The 17508-nt window shown below is 33.2% G+C and overlaps 1 protein-coding gene across 13 annotated transcripts in view; it reads left to right on the top strand.

Moving 5' to 3' along the window:
* Positions 1-17508, top strand: part of PAM (peptidylglycine alpha-amidating monooxygenase) — a 290803-nt gene that overhangs the window by 22940 nt on the left and 250355 nt on the right. For 12 of the 13 annotated variants that reach the window (XM_079145857.1, XM_079145866.1, XM_079145865.1 and 9 more), the window contains exon 2: positions 15407-15458. The exons of the other annotated variant lie outside the window; for it this stretch is intronic. The gene's annotated coding sequence lies outside the window, so the exon portion shown is untranslated. The remainder of the gene's footprint in view (positions 1-15406; positions 15459-17508) is intronic. 13 annotated transcript variants of the gene reach the window in all.

Below are 17508 nucleotides of genomic sequence, written 5' to 3'. Positions count from 1 at the left end.
TCTAGGCAAAGTTCCAAATGAAACAAAATATGTCTTCTTTTGATTCATATAGTAGTTTCACTTCTAAACATAAGGATTTTTAAACCATGTAAAAAATTCTTCCTGTTTGTAAAATAGGATTGGGATTTAGATCAGAGAATCACGAAGAGCTTTATCACCTATATGATTCATGGGCCCTTTGGGAGTTGAGAGGGTATGGTAAAGTACTTCACTCACAGGGATTGTCCTCAACATTGCATGATGTGTCTTTGAGTTGGACCTCTGCCTTCTCAGTCCAGCAGCCCTGTCCCCACACCAGCTCTAACAATCGGATTTCTGAGTCACCCAACAAGGGTTTGTAACCCCTTCCTCCCAATGAAAAAAAAAAACATTGCTCTAAGGCAGAGTTTCTCAACCTTAGCACTTCAATCTTTATCATAGGGACTTTCCTGCGCATTGGAGGATGTTGAGCAGAGTCCCTGGTCTGTACGCACTAGATGCCAGAGTACTTACGGACCTGTGATGACAGAAACATGACTTTAGCAAAATTGCTGCAGGGTTGAGAAGCTCTCTGAAGTCTCTATGAGCTTCAAAAATTTGTCATTAGAGTGATATAATATTTGTTAATGTAGATTAAAAACATTGCACACCACACTAACAGACATTATTAATTTTTCTGCAAGACTCATCTAGTAAGGAGAGCTTTTAATAATTCCTCATTCTTGTTTTTCTGGTCATTTAACACTGGGATTATTTTATCATCTGGCTTTAGAGGGGTGGAAAGTATTTACAATATAAGATGATAAATTTCTTACTATGAGAGCATAGGGAACTGGAATTTCAAGAAAGACTGCCTCAAGGTCATTTGGTAAGTAGAAGTTCACTGAATTTCTTTCTGACAAGTTGAACATTAATGTTAAAGGTTACAAAATCAGAATTTTATTTCCTCAAGAAATATTAGAAATTCACTGGGTACCTTTTCATTTTACAGATGAGAAAAAAACTAAATATAGTCACAGCTTACTTATGAGCTGGGACTTTAATTCAGGTCTTAAGTGCCCCTGTGCTGTTCTTTATAACACAATGCAATGCTTCTCAACCAGGGTATATTTGTAAAATATTCTTAATGTTCTGCAAGCTCTGAGCCTTGATAGGAAATAAAAGAAGAAATTTTTTTTAAAAAAACTTGATTTTTATTACACATGCGAAGAAAAATAAGGGAAAAGGTTAACTACCATCTGTAGGGACTTGCATTTATTGATTAAGCCAGAAATATTTGTAGTGCTAATGCAATAACAATCCTTCTTGTGGAATAGATGTTGTTTTAAGAACTATACCTTTTTAATGCTTACAACCCTATGAAATAAATACCATTATTATCATCCCATTTATGCAGAATAGGTACTAAGAGTTTAGAAACCTGCCTGAGGTCATGCAGGTAAATGACTGAGCTGGGATTTGAAGATGGGCAGTCTGTAGCTGGTCACTGATTCCTGTCTTCTTGCATCAAGACTTAAACGTTGAACTGAAGAAAAGGTTGGTATTATATCCTGTCCTTGCAATTGACATTCTCAGGAGCTCAAATATTTGGAGGATTGCAAACCTGAACTCTTTCAGAATGCATTATATTTGTTTCAAAGATGAAATCATTCTTCACACTTCTCCAACATTTACACCAAAGATGAACTTACTTTTTATAGGGTGTAAGAACTTCTTTCATCTCTGAAGCATAGTAAAGGAAAGCTCTGGTATGAAGTTCATAGCAGGAAGGAATCAGGATCAGAAATGAAAGGATTGTATAAAGTCATTTTCCTTGTTTGTTTCACCCTTTGTTTTTCCCCCAAGAGGAAGGAGAGATTTTGAAATCCTTTATTGCAAAATGAGTTTGAAATAGACACAAATAATATATGTGATTGACAGCCATAGGAAAGAAAAAAAAAAAAATCCAACCCTTAGTTCAGTAAGATGCTTGAAGGGAAAAAAAAGTCTATATTTGTTGAAAAATGAGAAGTGGATGCAAACACTTCCGACATGCTATTTAAAAAAATATCATCACACGTTTAGAAATATTTCCAAAGTCAATATTAAGTTCTTAAGTTGCAGGTCATGGAAAAGCCAGAATCAATTAAGTGCTGTCTTCCATAAGTGTATGTTTTCTTTCTCTCTCAAATTTTATTTATTGCTAGTGATATTGGTACAGGTATGATGTTGGCTTTTTTAATCCAATCAGGCATTTTTTTTTTTTTTTGTAGAAATTGTACTTTCATTAAAAACCTCTTTTTTAAGTTCTCTTTTTATTCTACTATACTTTTCAATTTGCTGTTGTATCAGACACCAACAAGCATTCATGCCCAAGTTTTTAGTTTTTAGTTGGCAGTAGCACTTTATACCTTCTCAAAGATGGAAACTTGGTAGAAACAATGTACACCAGGGTATATTTCTGTGTGCGTGTGTGTATGTGTAGGCAGGTGTGCAAAAGCAAGGAAATAGCCCAAATAAAGAGAAAGTCTTCCTTTCAAGATAATCTCAGCTGGTATCTCCTATAACATTCAGTTCATCCATTTTATATTGAAATTAATGTTTAAATTTGTTGTCAGATCAGGATGAGCTACATAATTTTGGGGTCCAGTTAAAAAAATGTGGGTAGGGTTGCCAGATTTAGCAAACATAAAGAGAAGATGCTGCATAAAATTTGAATTCAGATAATAAATATTTTTTGGTCTGATTATAGCCTAAATAATACAGGACAATATTGAGTATTATACCAAAAATTATTTAAAATAATTATTGCATAGTTACACCATTACTTTCAGAAAAAGTGAACATTAAAACTCATCTAAGTTGTTAACAAATATGTTTTCTGGTCATTAAAGCTGTATATTTTTTCACTACCAATATCAGTATTTAGAATCATCCCTTTAATTGGGCCACCTATAGTTTGTCTACCGTGAGACAAGCTATATAGTAAAATGAAGCCTGAAAGACGGGGTAGGAAAAGGGAATTTGCAGATTCCAGACTCTTTCTCAGGCTGTTGAGTTTTAGGAAAGAATATAAATGAAGACTGAGCATCTAGAAAGCAATTCTCTTAAAATTACCTCTGTGCTGTTTACTCCCAGGAAAGTCTTCCGGCATCTCCCGGGATAGGCAGTGTAGCAGTTTGAGGGCTGTGGTCAGAGGGGAAGATGCCTGCTGGAGGGCGACGGCCTCATAAAGACCTAATCACAGGAACACTTGAATGGTTTGCTTTTGCTCTTGGATCAAGTTCAAAATTATGTTTTGGAAACAAATGGGGAATTGACTTACAGAGTTGAGAGTTCTCACCTTGGATTTAAATTTTTTAAAAATCATTAATTCAAAGGATTATACAGTATATGTACTAAATTTTTAACACATTTAATTCCTTTCAAATTGAGCCAAAGATATTGCACTTTATACAAAAATATGGTCTCTTTCTATTTGGTTTGTTTGTATGAAGTTATTTTTAGTAATTAGAATTTGTAGACTATGTTAACAGAATTATGGTAAAACAGAGTTTACTTTCTGTAAACTTATTGTTCTTTTTTGGGTCAAACTTATACCGAGTACATCCATCTTCAGAGAAAGAACAGAGAAGGGAAAAACAAGAATAAATTTTTTCATTGCAGCTATTAAAGGAGGCAGTTTTGTGTCATGATTAATCTCACAGGTTCTGGAGCCAGATTGAGTTCCTCCATCCCTGACCCACTACACAGAACACACAGAAGGTGTGACAGGTTACTTCAGCTCTCTGCCTCAGTTTGGTCCTATGCAAAATAGAGAAATTAGTATTACTGTCTGAGGGTTTTTATAAGAATTGAATGAGTTAGTACCTACAACAGTACTTTGAATAATGCTTAGTATTTAGGTAGCTCTCAATTGTAACTTCTTACTATTATTAATAATACTTTTTCAATTGTTGATATTTCAACTTTTTTGTGATTGTCTTATTTTCTAAGTTGTTGCTATTAATAATTTCTGAGTTTTTAAATGTGATTTCTTTAGTCTTATGAACTTCTGAACATCAATGGTAATGATTACAAACCACTGGATTTCTAGGAATTGAATTCTGAACCATTGGATTCTGCCAAGTGTATCAGCCTTGGGCCATGTACTTGACTCTATTGGAACCCCCCCATGCCCTGCCTGTTTCTTGTTCAGTCTTCTGAGGAATTCAGTTCCTCCATGGAGAAAATATAGAAATGTACCCAAAAAATATCATATAATTCAGAACTATATAGAAATTAAAATTTACCTTTCAGTTCAGATAATTATTTTATAGCTTGAAGTTGGGGGCTTGGGAAGGTACTAGGCTCAAATTCTTCACGACTTTGTCTTATTCATCTTCATTCTGAGCATGGTCAGTAGCAAATCAATAGTTTACAGGAACAAGCAAATTACTACTACTTTGATGTGTGGCATAAAAGTCAAGAATATATTGGAAAAATTCTGCATCAAAAGTTTTAAGAAAGAAAACTGTCAAACATAATGTGATTATCAGTAGTACCAATAATGATAATAATGATGAATCTCAACAGATACAGTTGACCCACAGAGTGTAACAAAAAGGCAGTGCCTCTGGAAGTAGGGAGGAATTGTACTGTACCATCTGAGATTTGAAAAATTAAGACTGTTCATCATTGCTCTTGAATTATAAAGATTTCTATATCACTTGCTATTTTCCTTTAGCCTCCAAATCATTATGCTGATGGAAAGGCCAGGACAAGTGCTTCATCCTTAATTTTTTATTCATCCTCCTCAAAACAGTTTCACAATCACATTTTTTCAACCTATTTCAGTTGGAATGGGGAGCTGGCAGAAGAGGAATAGATATAGCTCTTCGTATTTGTATGTCTAGACCCTACAAGGTCCACACAGCTTTTTAATTGGCACAAGATCCAGTCGTGTTCTAAATATAGCTACCACTATCCTGTGCTACTTGGAGTTCTTAAGTTCTGGCGCTGGTCCATGGTTGGGACAGATTTCCTGGTCTCGTAAAACATGCCACTCCATCCTCTAAGTACTTAATACTAAGCACGAATAGGAGGACCCCAATCATTTTACTGTGAGAGAGAACCATTATGCAACTCTCACCAAGGAACTTCATTTTTCATAATACTCCTGTGGTGCCCTTCAATGGCATAGATCCCTTGGTGAATGAATGGAAAATCCAACCAATTATGACTTTACAGAGATTTAAAGAATAATGTTATCTATTCTCAGGAAATGTTGAATATTTCCAGTATTTATTTATAGCCTCAGGTTAAAGAATCAGAGATTTTTAAAGAAATGATTTAGCCTGCATAGTGAATATGTGGGTTGGGATTTATTAAATGGTACATGAATGGTAAGATTCTAGGTTACTGCTATCACTGTTGGTAGATTTGGCAAAATAGATTAATTTGCTTTTGATTAAAATCACATCACATCTTTTATTCTACCTCACTGTAAAAATAGTTAAGGAAAGTCCTGTTTCAGTTCATTTGCACTTATACAGCTCCAATTGACTTCAATGTTGATCACTGAATTCTAGTTACACAAATCATATGTTTGATGTCTTGGATGAGAAATGAACAAATACAAAGTAATTTTCTTTTATAATTTAATCACATAATTCAGGCTGCTTTAAATTGTTTGTTAACAAGGTGTGACAATTTATGTATTAAAATAAAAATTTATAATAAGAAACTGCCCACATACTTTATTTGAAGGGTAATTACCCTTCGTAGACTCCATAACTCATCTGCTTTGATGAAGGTGGCAGTGAGTTATTATAGTCTTTACTTTGTCAGAAAGACTTTAATAACTTCATCATGCCACTGGTGTCTCAAAGTTATAGATCGTATGCAAGGCATAATAACTCTTTTTCTTTTCAATAGAAACTACATTTCTCTTCACAAGTGGTCAGTAATTCACAGTTAAGAATTAAAAATGATAGCTTTGTGGCTCCAGATTTTATTTTCACCCACAATAGAGACAAAATGCCTTACTTATAGTTACATAATTTAAGAAAGTGCAAAGAATGCTCATTTTTTAAAAGTAAAAAGGAATTCTTTTTTGACACCACCAAGTAACAGATGATAGCATTTGCATTATGAGCCAACTGTGTTACATATTTTTTTGAGAGTATCAAATCAAATATTGAGTTTGGAGAGGGTCATAATTTCATCTGAAGCATGTTACTTTGTTCTCGTTCCATTTAGCTGGAATTCTTTTTATTAAGTAACTATTATCTTAACAGCAAAACTACGAGCATGGTGGTGACATTATTAAAATATGTATGTGTTATCTGGAAAGTGAAAGGGAAGAATGTGTTAATAGTTCAAGGGGAATGTAACAGCCTGTGAGGACAGAGGTTTGGTAGTTAAGTGCCCTGATGGTTGACACCATCAGAAGTTAGCAGGAATGAGGTAGGTGTGGGAATAGGATGAGTATTTAAGAATGATATTACTACAGAGTAAAGAACTTTTCTAGAAAAAACATTGATATCTTAGGGAAATTTACCTTAAGTCATAAGTATAGGTTTAAGCAGTACTTTTTTTTTAAAATTTATTTTTATTGTGAACAAATGGGATACATGTTTCTGTTTGTACATGGAGTAACGGTGTACCATTTGTGTAATCATACATTTACATAGGGTAATGGCGTTTGATTCATTCTGTTATTTTTTCCTTCCCACCACCCCTCCCACCCCTCTTTTCCCTCTATACAGTCCTTCCTTCCTCCATTCTTGCCCCCCTCCCACCCCCCATTATGTGTCATCATCCGCTTATCAGCGAGATCATTTGTCCTTTGGTTTTTTGAGATTGGCTTATTTCACTTAGCATGATATTCTCCAATTTCATCCATTTGCCTGCAAATGCCATAATTTTATTATTCTTCATAGCTGAATAATATTCCATTGTATATATATATACCACAGTTTCTTTATCCATTCATCAACTGAAGGACATCTAGGTTGGTTCCACAATCTGGCTATGGTGAATTGAGCAGCTATGAACATTGATGTGGCTGTATCTCTGTAGTATGCTGATTTTAAGTCCTTTGGGTATAGGCTGAGGAGTGGGATAGCTGGGTCAAATAGTGGTTCCATCCAAGTTTTCTAAGGAATCTCCACACTTAAGCAGTACTTTTAAGTCATAGGTATAAATAGTACTTTTATTTTTAACTTGAGTTTTCAAAATATACAATTAAAGAAAATAAAACAATTCTTTTGCTGTTAAAAACTCAATATGGAGACCAAATTTGATGGTAATTAAGTTTTTAAACATCAAAAAATGTTTACTTAAATTTGTTTTTAAAAGTAAACTCCACCAGTAGTTGGTTATCTGGGTGTGTGCCCCCAAAATTGAAAACAGGGACTCAAATTGTTATTTGTAAGCCAATGCATTTATTGCAGCAGTCTTCACAATTGCCAAAAGGTGGAAACAACCAGTGTCCATCAACAAATGAATGGGTAAACAAAATGAGGTTTATACATAGAATACAGTACTACTTAACATTAAAAGAGAATGAAATTCTGATATCTTCTACAACATGGATCAACCTTGAAGATATCATGCTGATTGAAATAAGTGAGACACAAAAGGAAAACCTTGGGATGATTTCTTTTACATTAGGTAGTTGGAAAAGCCCAATTCATAGATAAAAAAATAGAATGCTGACTGGCAGGGGCTAGAGGGCCAGGGGAATGGGAGCTATTGTTTAATTGGTACAGTTCTGATTTTGGAAGATAAGCCATTCTGAAGATGGATAGTGGTAATGGGTCCACACTTAATACCACTGAATGTATAGCTAAACATGGTTAAAATGATAAATTTTAGGATAAGTATACTTTACCAGAATAAAAAAGCAAAATTTACAAAAATGAAATTATAGAGTAATAAAAAGTTTCCAGTGATTTAGAGAAGAAGTTAACAAGACAAATTTAAGGGTTACCTAATTATTCATATTTACAAATATTCAGTAATTATTATTAGATTTTTGTGAAAAACACAACTCCCTTATCTTCTATATAATCTGGAGAATGGTTTTCCCTTAAGTACTTGACATAATTCTTGGAACGTGGAAAACGCTTAATAAATAGTTGTTGATTCATACTTGTTCCAGAAGTTATAGACATAGCTTCATATGCAATCAGCTTAACTGTAACTCTTCAAGTCTGTTTACATGCTTAGTGAATAGTTTAGAAATAGCAATAAACAAATAACCACAATGTAAATAAAAGGTATCATACAATACACTAAATTATGGAAACTAATGTTTCTTAGATGTTGCAAAATATACCATAAATTGTTGTTTTTGATATAAAAATTTCATCACCTGAGAAATGAACAGCTATTTTGACTCCAAGACTGTGTTGAGGATCAATAGTGCAATTATCCTTCATTTTATAGATTACAAAGAATTTAGTGAGGTTACAGTGGGACTCCTGGCCATCTTGGTACTCGCTTTACTGTGATGGTAGCTTTCTCTAAGTTTCTGATTCTTATGAGGATGATCTGACTATTCTCCTGGGAATAGATCTGAATAGATCTGAATGGAGGGGGGTTAAGCTATCTTAATAGTTTTGTATTAGTTTCAACATCACTGCTTTGTATGTCTGCATTTCTAAAGGCATTGGGTCCATTTTAGCTTCTTGCAGGAATATAGTTTTCATTGTTTCTAGTAGTGTTAACTCTAGATATGAGAAACTGCACCTGAATAAGAAGTTAGTTTTCACTTTCTGAGCAATTATATTTACTCCTATTTTTTTTTAAGTATTTTTTTTTTTTTTTAGTTGTAGATGGACACAATACCTTTACTTTATCTATTTTTTATGTGGTGTTGAAGATCGAACCCAGAACTTCACATGTGAGGGCAAGTGTTCTACCACTGAGCCACAACCCCAGCCCCTCCCCTATTGTTTTCTTGAATTATACTTGTTCATTGTGGAAAATTGACCAATACAAAGTATAAAGCACAAAGAGGACAATATTTTAAAAATGATCCAGGGCTAGCGTTGTGGCTCAGGTGTAGTGTACTTGCCTAGCATGTGTGAGGCACTGGGTTTGATCCTCAGCAACACAAAATAAATACATAAATAAATAAATAAAGGTCCATTGACAACTAAAAAAAAATTCTTTAGAAATTATCCATAATTTCACCACCCAGTGCTAAACATTTGTTTATGCATTGTATTGTTCTGCTCATGTATATATGAACACATATAGATATGAAACTGGGAGATGTAAAATTAAGGTAATGTTTATTTTGTGTTGTAGCCTGAATTTTTTCAGTAAGCATTAGACAGTGTTCATTTTCTCATATCATTATATATTCTTTCACAGCTGCCTTCTAAGGAGCTGCACTGTGTTTGTCTGTACTAATCCTCTATTGGGATTTTAGATTTTTTAAATTATAAATGGCACTATAATGAAAATATTTTAGATTATCTTTTGCTTATCTCTATTTTCTGAAAATAAATTTCTAGAAATTAAAATAAGTTAGAAAGTATGAACATTTTTCAAAGTGTTTGATACCTCTATGCTAGTTTGTTCTTCAAAAAAACCATGTGGGTTTATACTTCTGCAGAGCTCTATGGGAGAACACTTATTTCATTTTTCTTAAACTCTGAATTTGAGAACTGTAAAATAGTAACCATTATTTTAACTTATATTGGTGACTTGAACACCTTTTATGTAATTTTGGGGTATGTGCATTTTTACAAGTTCTGGTTAATGTATTGATGTGTTTCTCTTTTATACTTGTAAATTTTGTTTATTTATAAAAGGTAACCCAGTAATATTTTTTTTTTGCAATTAGTTTTTCTCTAATTTTCTCTAATTTTCAGTTTACTATATTTTCTTATGTGGTACCAAAGAAAAAAGAAACAAAATAAATTTTAAAACAAAAACTCTTTAGATAGTTAACTATTTTACTTGACATTTGTTTCTGAATGGAAGATAAATATAGCAAATTCCCTTCTTTCAATTCCTAGTGAGAAAAACATATCCTGTCAGCCAATTAGTTGTAAAGCATTCAGTCAGATAGTAGATAACCAAGTAACTTCAGATAGCTTGTCTCTAGGGTTTTATCTAGAACATGCTGGGAGTTTCTTGAAGGAAAGTCAGCTATGGTGAACATTTCAATTTGGAATTGTTCCATTACTCCAAGTATTGCTGAAGCACAACACCAACTGTCATTTTTTCTGGGCAATATGCAAACATTAAGAGAAGTTGTATCCATACTAATAAGGAAGATAATAACAAATTGGAGATTAGAGTCATTTATTGTTTTAGTGTTAATTTTATTTAAACACAGTATGTGGGGGCTGAGGTTGTGGCTCAGTGGTAGAGTGCTTGCCTCGCACATGTGAGGCAATGGGTTCACTCCTTAGCACCACATAAAAAATAAATAAATAAAATAAAGGTATGGTGTCCATCTACAACCAAAAAAAAAAAAAAAAAAAAAAAATTTAAAAAAAAACAGGGTTTGTGAGAAATTTGAGAAATTTATTTCAGACGTATGAAACTTTATTGTATGTGTATATGTGGGTTTGTGCATATGTTGGAGGAGATAGGAATTAAATGCCAAAAATCACAATGTTAACAAAAATATTGAAGGTGAATGAAATCTTTATTGTTATAGTTGCTCTCCAATCCAATAGCGATTAAAATCATGTGAAAAGACTGTGGAGATTACTTTTAAAACAGATACTTACCAAGCTCCAGGAAATGAATGTATTTGTACAAAAAGCACTTAACAATTGCTGGCTGTTTCTTTTTTACTTTCCTGGCAAAGGCCCATTGGACACCTGGTGTACGTGGTAGGCACTCTGTTAAACTTTGAAGAACATATAAAATGATGGTGACCCATCTCCCACTGATGGGCAGTGTGAAGAAGTGGAGTGGGGACAGGGTACTAATGTGGAAGGCTGGTGGGAAATTTGGAATTTCATATCTATTCTCAATGTACTAGATAGAAGTGCTCCCTATTTAAAGGAACCCCTCAAACCATAATTTTGTCAGGTGAAGAATTTGTAACAGAATTATGATTGGATTATTGTTCTCATCAATCAAAATGAACCTTCGCAGTTTTGTTGTTGGTGTTTTGTTTTGTTTGGTACTGGGGATTGATTGAACCCAGGGGCGCTTAACCCTTTAGCCCCATCCCCACCCCTTTTTATCTTTTTATTTTGAGACAAGGTCTTGCAAAATGCTTAGGGCCTTACTAAATTGCTGAGGCTGACCTTGAACTGCCTCAGCCTCCTGAGTCTTTGGGAGTACAGATGTTCAACACCATGCCCAGCTTCACAGTTTTTGAGACTCATGATGGTTTCACTGTCTGATGTTTGATTATGAGCAGGACGTGTCCTTCCTGAGTTCATCCTAGGGAAAAAAAAAAAATGCCATGAAAGCCTCAGGTGGTGAAGTGGCTTATCTGTTAAGCTGCCAAGAGCAGTTTACTGTTAATCAAATAATACTTGAATAATAATACTTCTTTTAAACCTCTAAAAATTTTCCCCTTTGGCATTTTCGCCTTGGTCTTCAAAGAGAAAGCAATTTCTTTCTACACAAAAATAATGTCTTAGTCCTACTTTTTCTTTTTTCCTTTCAGCGTTTTTATAATGTTCTTACCACACAGAAAAAAATAAAAGACAAATTGGTAAGATGATGAATTTGTTAATTAACTGAATTGAACCTTCCTATAATTTATAATAGATCAGAACATTACATGTACCTCACAAATATACTCAGTGGTAAAGTGACATGGGTTCGATCTCAGCACCTCATATAAATAAATAAACAAAGGTCCATCGACAACTAAAAAAAAAAAAAAAAAGCATTTTAAGCCAGGTACATGGCTTGCCTATAATCCCCAGTGGTTTGGGAGGCTGAGGCAGGAAGATTGCAAGTTCAAGACTAGCCCCGGCAATTTAGCAAAGACCTAAGCAATTAATTGAGACCCGGTCTGAAAATAAAAAGTAAAAAGGGATGGGGATGTTGTTCAGTGATTAACCGCCCCTTGGGTTCAAATCCCTAGTACCAAAAACAGAAAAAAAAAATTTTTAATGTTAGTTACCTTCACTGAATATGTGATACCTTCGTAGAATACCTAAGATTATTTGTGTTTAAGAAGTCTAGAAAAGCCTGGCACTGTGGTGCAGGGCTGTAATCCCAGCGGCTGGGTAGGCTGAGGCAGGAGTATCCCAAATTCAATCTAGGCTCAACATCTTAGTGAGATCCTAAGCAACTTAGAGAGACCCTATCTCAGAATAAAAAATTAAAAGTTTGGGGATGTGGCTCAGTGGTTAAGTGCCCGTGGGTTCAATCTCTGGTTAAAACAAAACAAAACAAAAATGCTGGAAAAAAGAGATCCACATATAAATCTCTTAAAAATTCAGTAATTTTAAGGTGTCTAAACTTTTCTGTTTTTGACGTTTAAATTAAAAAGCACTTGTAGTTGGAAATTTTCAGAATATTGACACTATTGGAAAATATTTAAAATAATTGTTGGTTAAGGGTAGTATTTTAAGTTATTAAATACATAATGCTAAGTATATATTGGGAACAGTAAAATACTGTATAGTATGGTTGTTCAACGTATTTTAAGTTATTAAATACATAATGCTAAGTATATATTGGGAACAGTAAAATACTGTATAGTATGGTTGTTCAACATATTTTATATTTTGAAAATTATTTTTAAATCTTTTACTAGTTCATTTTTTAAATGAGAAAGAATATTTCTTATCACTGCCTAAACTCTGAAATACAACCATAGCAACATTTTTATCCTTGATTTATAAACAAAATCATTTTATCAATTTTGCAAGGAATTAGAGTTAGATCACTTTTTCTTTTTTTTACAGTTAGAATAAAACTCTTTAAAATTTAGGAATATGTGAAACATACTGAATGTTATATGTTCACATATTTTTTTCACATATTTTAAGACTGTTTTAAGAGATTATATGCACATTCTCTTTTTAAAATTTGTTGATCATGTTTATGTAATTACTGATCTCTTTATTGGGGGATTTTTAAAAAAAATGCATTATTTATTTAATGCTTTTGAATTTATAATGTACTTGAAGTGACTATTTATCTATACGTCTCAAAACTTCCTGTTCTATGAAGTTAATTTAAAAGATCATTTAAATATGAATTGCTGGTACAGGGTATCTCCCATTTCCCTCATATTGGGGGTCAGTGTCATGCAGCACTGACCAGTATGACCAGGCCCCACGGAAGGGGCAGAGGAAGGGAGGCAGGACATTCCACAGCCTGGTGTGGAAGGATGATCTGGGCAAGTGGAAAGCTGTTTTCCTGGAATGAATTGCCAGAAGTAGGTTCTTACTGATTTAGATATATTTTTGACCAACTGAAGGCAGGAATTATTAAACCCAGTGCTGAACGAAGAATTCCAAGCAGTTTGAAATATGTGGTTGCGTCAAAGACATTTTTCTTTCCTAGTCAGAGAGAAAATATTATCATTATTATTATTATTATTAAATTAGCTGATTCTTCCTAGCCTATATTATTTTCAGGATATACCTTAAGAAAGATTTAAGTTTTATAGAAAACAGAAGACATTTTGATTAAATAGGAAATGTAGTGATATTTACAGTTATGCCGATTCGTTTGTCAAAAAATACTGTGTATAAAGATCATTAATTCATATTTATTTATAACACCTAAAATGTGACTATGAATATATATAGCATATAAAACAAGAATATATATGTATACAAATATATGAATATATATATACATAACATATGAAACATGACTATGAACATTCTGTTGTTAATTTTTTCATTTGGTAACATTAAACTTGAAAATCTGGAATCTTTCATGAGAGTGACAAGGTTATTTCCATTGTGTTGTTAACTTAGATTCTCTGACTTTTCTCAAAATTGAAGAAATATTAGTAGGTTTCTCCAGAGAGTGACAAATAAACAAAGAGGAGAGTATTTGGAAGAAAGATAGGGTATTCCACTCTGGTACTTTTTCAGTTTCTTCTTTTCACTGTAAACTTCCTTACATGAAACTCAAAAATTATCCCTGAGATTTCTGTGGGAACCGAGTTAAAATAAGAAGTTTTAAACTGCTGTCTAACCCCTATGCTGGTAGTGCTCATTTTTGAATACTGCTAACAGTTTAAAAGTGCTTATCAGAGCAACTCTTACCGCTTTAATTTGTGTGCACAGATTGCTGTTAGTTTCGTTACTATCTGTTTTGTATCAGGCTTTCTGGCTAATTTCCTTGTTTATTAGCTAAATGATTTTCTTAATGGCCACCCTTTTGACAAATGTAGAAATCTTAGCTGCTCTGAGAGAGAAAACTGGAGTTAAAAACTCACAGTGAAGGGATGAGAAACATCTGTATTCATGCTGCTGCCATGGTGTTGGTGTGAGAGAAAATCTGTTGATTGACCTTGATTCTTGACTGAAAGTCACAATAATATGCATAATTTGGCCTTTCTCCACAAAACAAATAGCAACTGTCTCCAGTGAAAGCAGGGAATTCAATTTCCTTTGCTTTGAGTGTGGAAAAGGAACTCTTTCCCAACCTTATTATCAGAGGTTTAGTGTTTTTTTTTTTTTTTTTTTTTTTAACTGAAATATTTTTCATAGAAGCATTTTGAGTTCCTAGTTTATTAATCATGAGTTATTTAGCTTAATTTTTTACTTGCATATATACTTGCAGATTTAGAGGTCTACAATATTGTGTTTAAAAAAGGTATGTCTTTTGTTAAAGGATCAAACCCAATGATAGCAATAAGAAGTTCCATGATCTGATGATAGATTTTGGGTTCCAGTCCTTGGAAAGGACCCTGAGCACTTAAATCAGGAGTCAGTTTGAGATTTCTTACAAACTAAATTAGATTGATTAAGTTCAATGAGCACAACACCTGCAGAGCCAAACTCTCTAGAGCGAACAGTCTGTGAGTTCTTCTGACCGTTCATGAAGTCAGTCTTTCAGAGTTACCTTGGATCCATGTGGGACCAGGTTCATAGGAGAATAGTGTAGGACTCCTATAGACCTGTCAGTGCTTCCGTGACTAATGAATCCACAATAAGTAAATACAAAATACAACAAATTAAAAAAAAAATTGGTTTATTTACTTACCAGTTGCTATCCAGAGTTTGGGCACCTAGAATGGGTATTTACAGTTCCACGCAGCAAAATTCATCTTTTTAAGTAAGGCAAGAACAATTGAGCTTCCTAATGTTTTAGGTCTGGTAGAAGGTAACCTTTACTTTTGCAAACTTGGTTACATCTATTATCTCTTTATTTTTGTTTATTAAGCACTACTGAGCCAAGTAAGATTAGAGAAAATCGTGAAAGAGAAGGCATTTGACACTATTCCATCGTTTCATTTGACACTTTTTGAACTTTTGCCTCCTATATTTTCTTTCCTTAGGTTGCCAAGCACATTCAGAACCCCACATTCCACATTTTTCATAAGAGAAACTGTAAGTTTCTATCCTTAAACCTTATCCACCCGTTACTTGTGCTGATTACTTAACCCCTGTCTCAGTTTCCTTATTTATAAAATGACAATAAATATTCCCTAAATCATAATATTATTATTAGGATTAAATGCATTAAGGTGTCAAAAATTTAACTTAGTACTTGGTTGTCCAAAGTCCTGAAAAAACAGTTATTGAATAATTACTAATGGAACCTATTAATTAAATACTTCATTGCCAAGTTTCAAAATATTAAATAACATGAAAATTTTGAATTATTTTAAGTGTTCAGCCTTACAAGTATGATGATTCGCTTTTTCTGGGCAAATATACTTGTAAAATGTCTTCAAAATACAAAAGGACAATTGGATCGGTCTCCAGAAGATTATTGGCATATGAGAGAATAATCCTAAGAATCCAAGGAATCATAATGAGTCTCTTACTGGAAAAGAAGACAAAAGTAGCCACATAGTGTTGAGCTGGTTGGTTATTTTATATCTTCTATAACTTTTGTTTCTTTCAGAGTTGATAAGGTGTTTTTAAAATCAAATATGAATGTTCTAAATTATATGACTGTTATCAGATATTATTTTAAAGTTATTTTCTGCTATTGTGAATGTCTTTCTTTTGAGACATCACATTTTTATAAACATTTAGAATATAACCTCACCCATTTTACTCTGAGAATACTGTATGCAAAATAATTTTGAAGGACATTTTATTTCCTAGCATGTATTTTCAGCAGGTGGCTAATGGCTTTTGACCTGCTGTAGCAGCATACAGAACTGAATGTCAGATTCAATATTTTTTTAAAAGATGCATTTTCATTTTGCATAATGAAGCACAGTAATTTTTTTAGATTGCCTTACATATTTTTCCAAGTAGTTGTTGATTCAGTGGTGTCAATTTAGTAGAAAGTAGAAGAGAACATTATTAATTTTCCAGCATTCAAGCTTTAAGAATATTTAAAATAGGGTTGCTAAATGTAAATATTTTGATAAAAATATCAGATTTAACACATTTATATTGCAAAATCATATAAAGCACATGGTATCAGCCTTCCATCTTTCCCATGTCTTTTAGTTGTTCTTATGAAAACTCACATATTTTAATCCAACCACATTTTTCTTTAGTGAATTCTATTATCTATTATTTCTGTTGAAATATAGACAGTATATTCCATGGTCTATTTTCACACAAACTTTAAAAATAACACATACTAAGAAATAATTCTCTATTTTTGTTCAAAAATAGACCATGATTTATACTTTATAAGTGACAGCAAGTTCACAGTTCCTAGATTAGCAATTTCAGATCATCGTGTTAGTTTCAAATTAAGTACTGGTACAAGTTTTTATACAGTAGTTTTTGCAGCCATGTACCACATTGGTTGGACTTCACTTGGACTTCCACTTAGGTGGAATTTTGTAATGTAGCTATGTATGCAGTTTGCTTAGTGCCCAAAGTACCTTGCAGTGTGTGTGTGTGATGTGGGAAAACAACAACGTGAAGAGTAATGTTCTGCATACTGTATACATTAGAGCTGGCATTGTGCCATTGAACCATATAAGGGAGGAATATTATCTGTGGGCTTTGCATTTAAGACATAATTTCTGAGACAGAGTTCTAATTTTGTTTATTCCCTTAGGTAATTACTGGTTTTCAGCATGCAAAGGAATTTTATTATTGGATTTTTTTTTTTAATTGTTAAACTTGTATAGTAGATGTCCTTTCTTTAAATTTAGGCACTAAAAATTCTCCCACATCAAAGTAGCTTGTGATTCTCATTTGTGGCTAGAGTGTTAATCATCTTTCGATAATGCTTTGAAGTTTTCTTTTTTCTTTTTTTTTTTTCTTCTTAACTCAGCATGGGTTCATGAATAAAACTACTTTGTTAGGTATAGTGTATTATTATGGTTCCTGCCTATGGCTCTTGCTAATAGAAATTCCATTTCTATTTAGTTCACTGGAATCAAATCAATGTAGTATAAGTCATACATTTTTCTTGTTATGAAACCCTCCCTCAGAAAAAATAGGGAGGAAGGAAAGCATG

This window comes from Sciurus vulgaris (genome assembly GCF_902686455.1).
Source record: "Sciurus vulgaris genome assembly, chromosome: 6".
Taxonomy (NCBI): domain Eukaryota; kingdom Metazoa; phylum Chordata; class Mammalia; order Rodentia; family Sciuridae; genus Sciurus; species Sciurus vulgaris.
The sequence above is the reverse complement of the archived record's forward strand: the minus strand, read 5'-3'. Positions and strand labels throughout refer to the sequence as shown.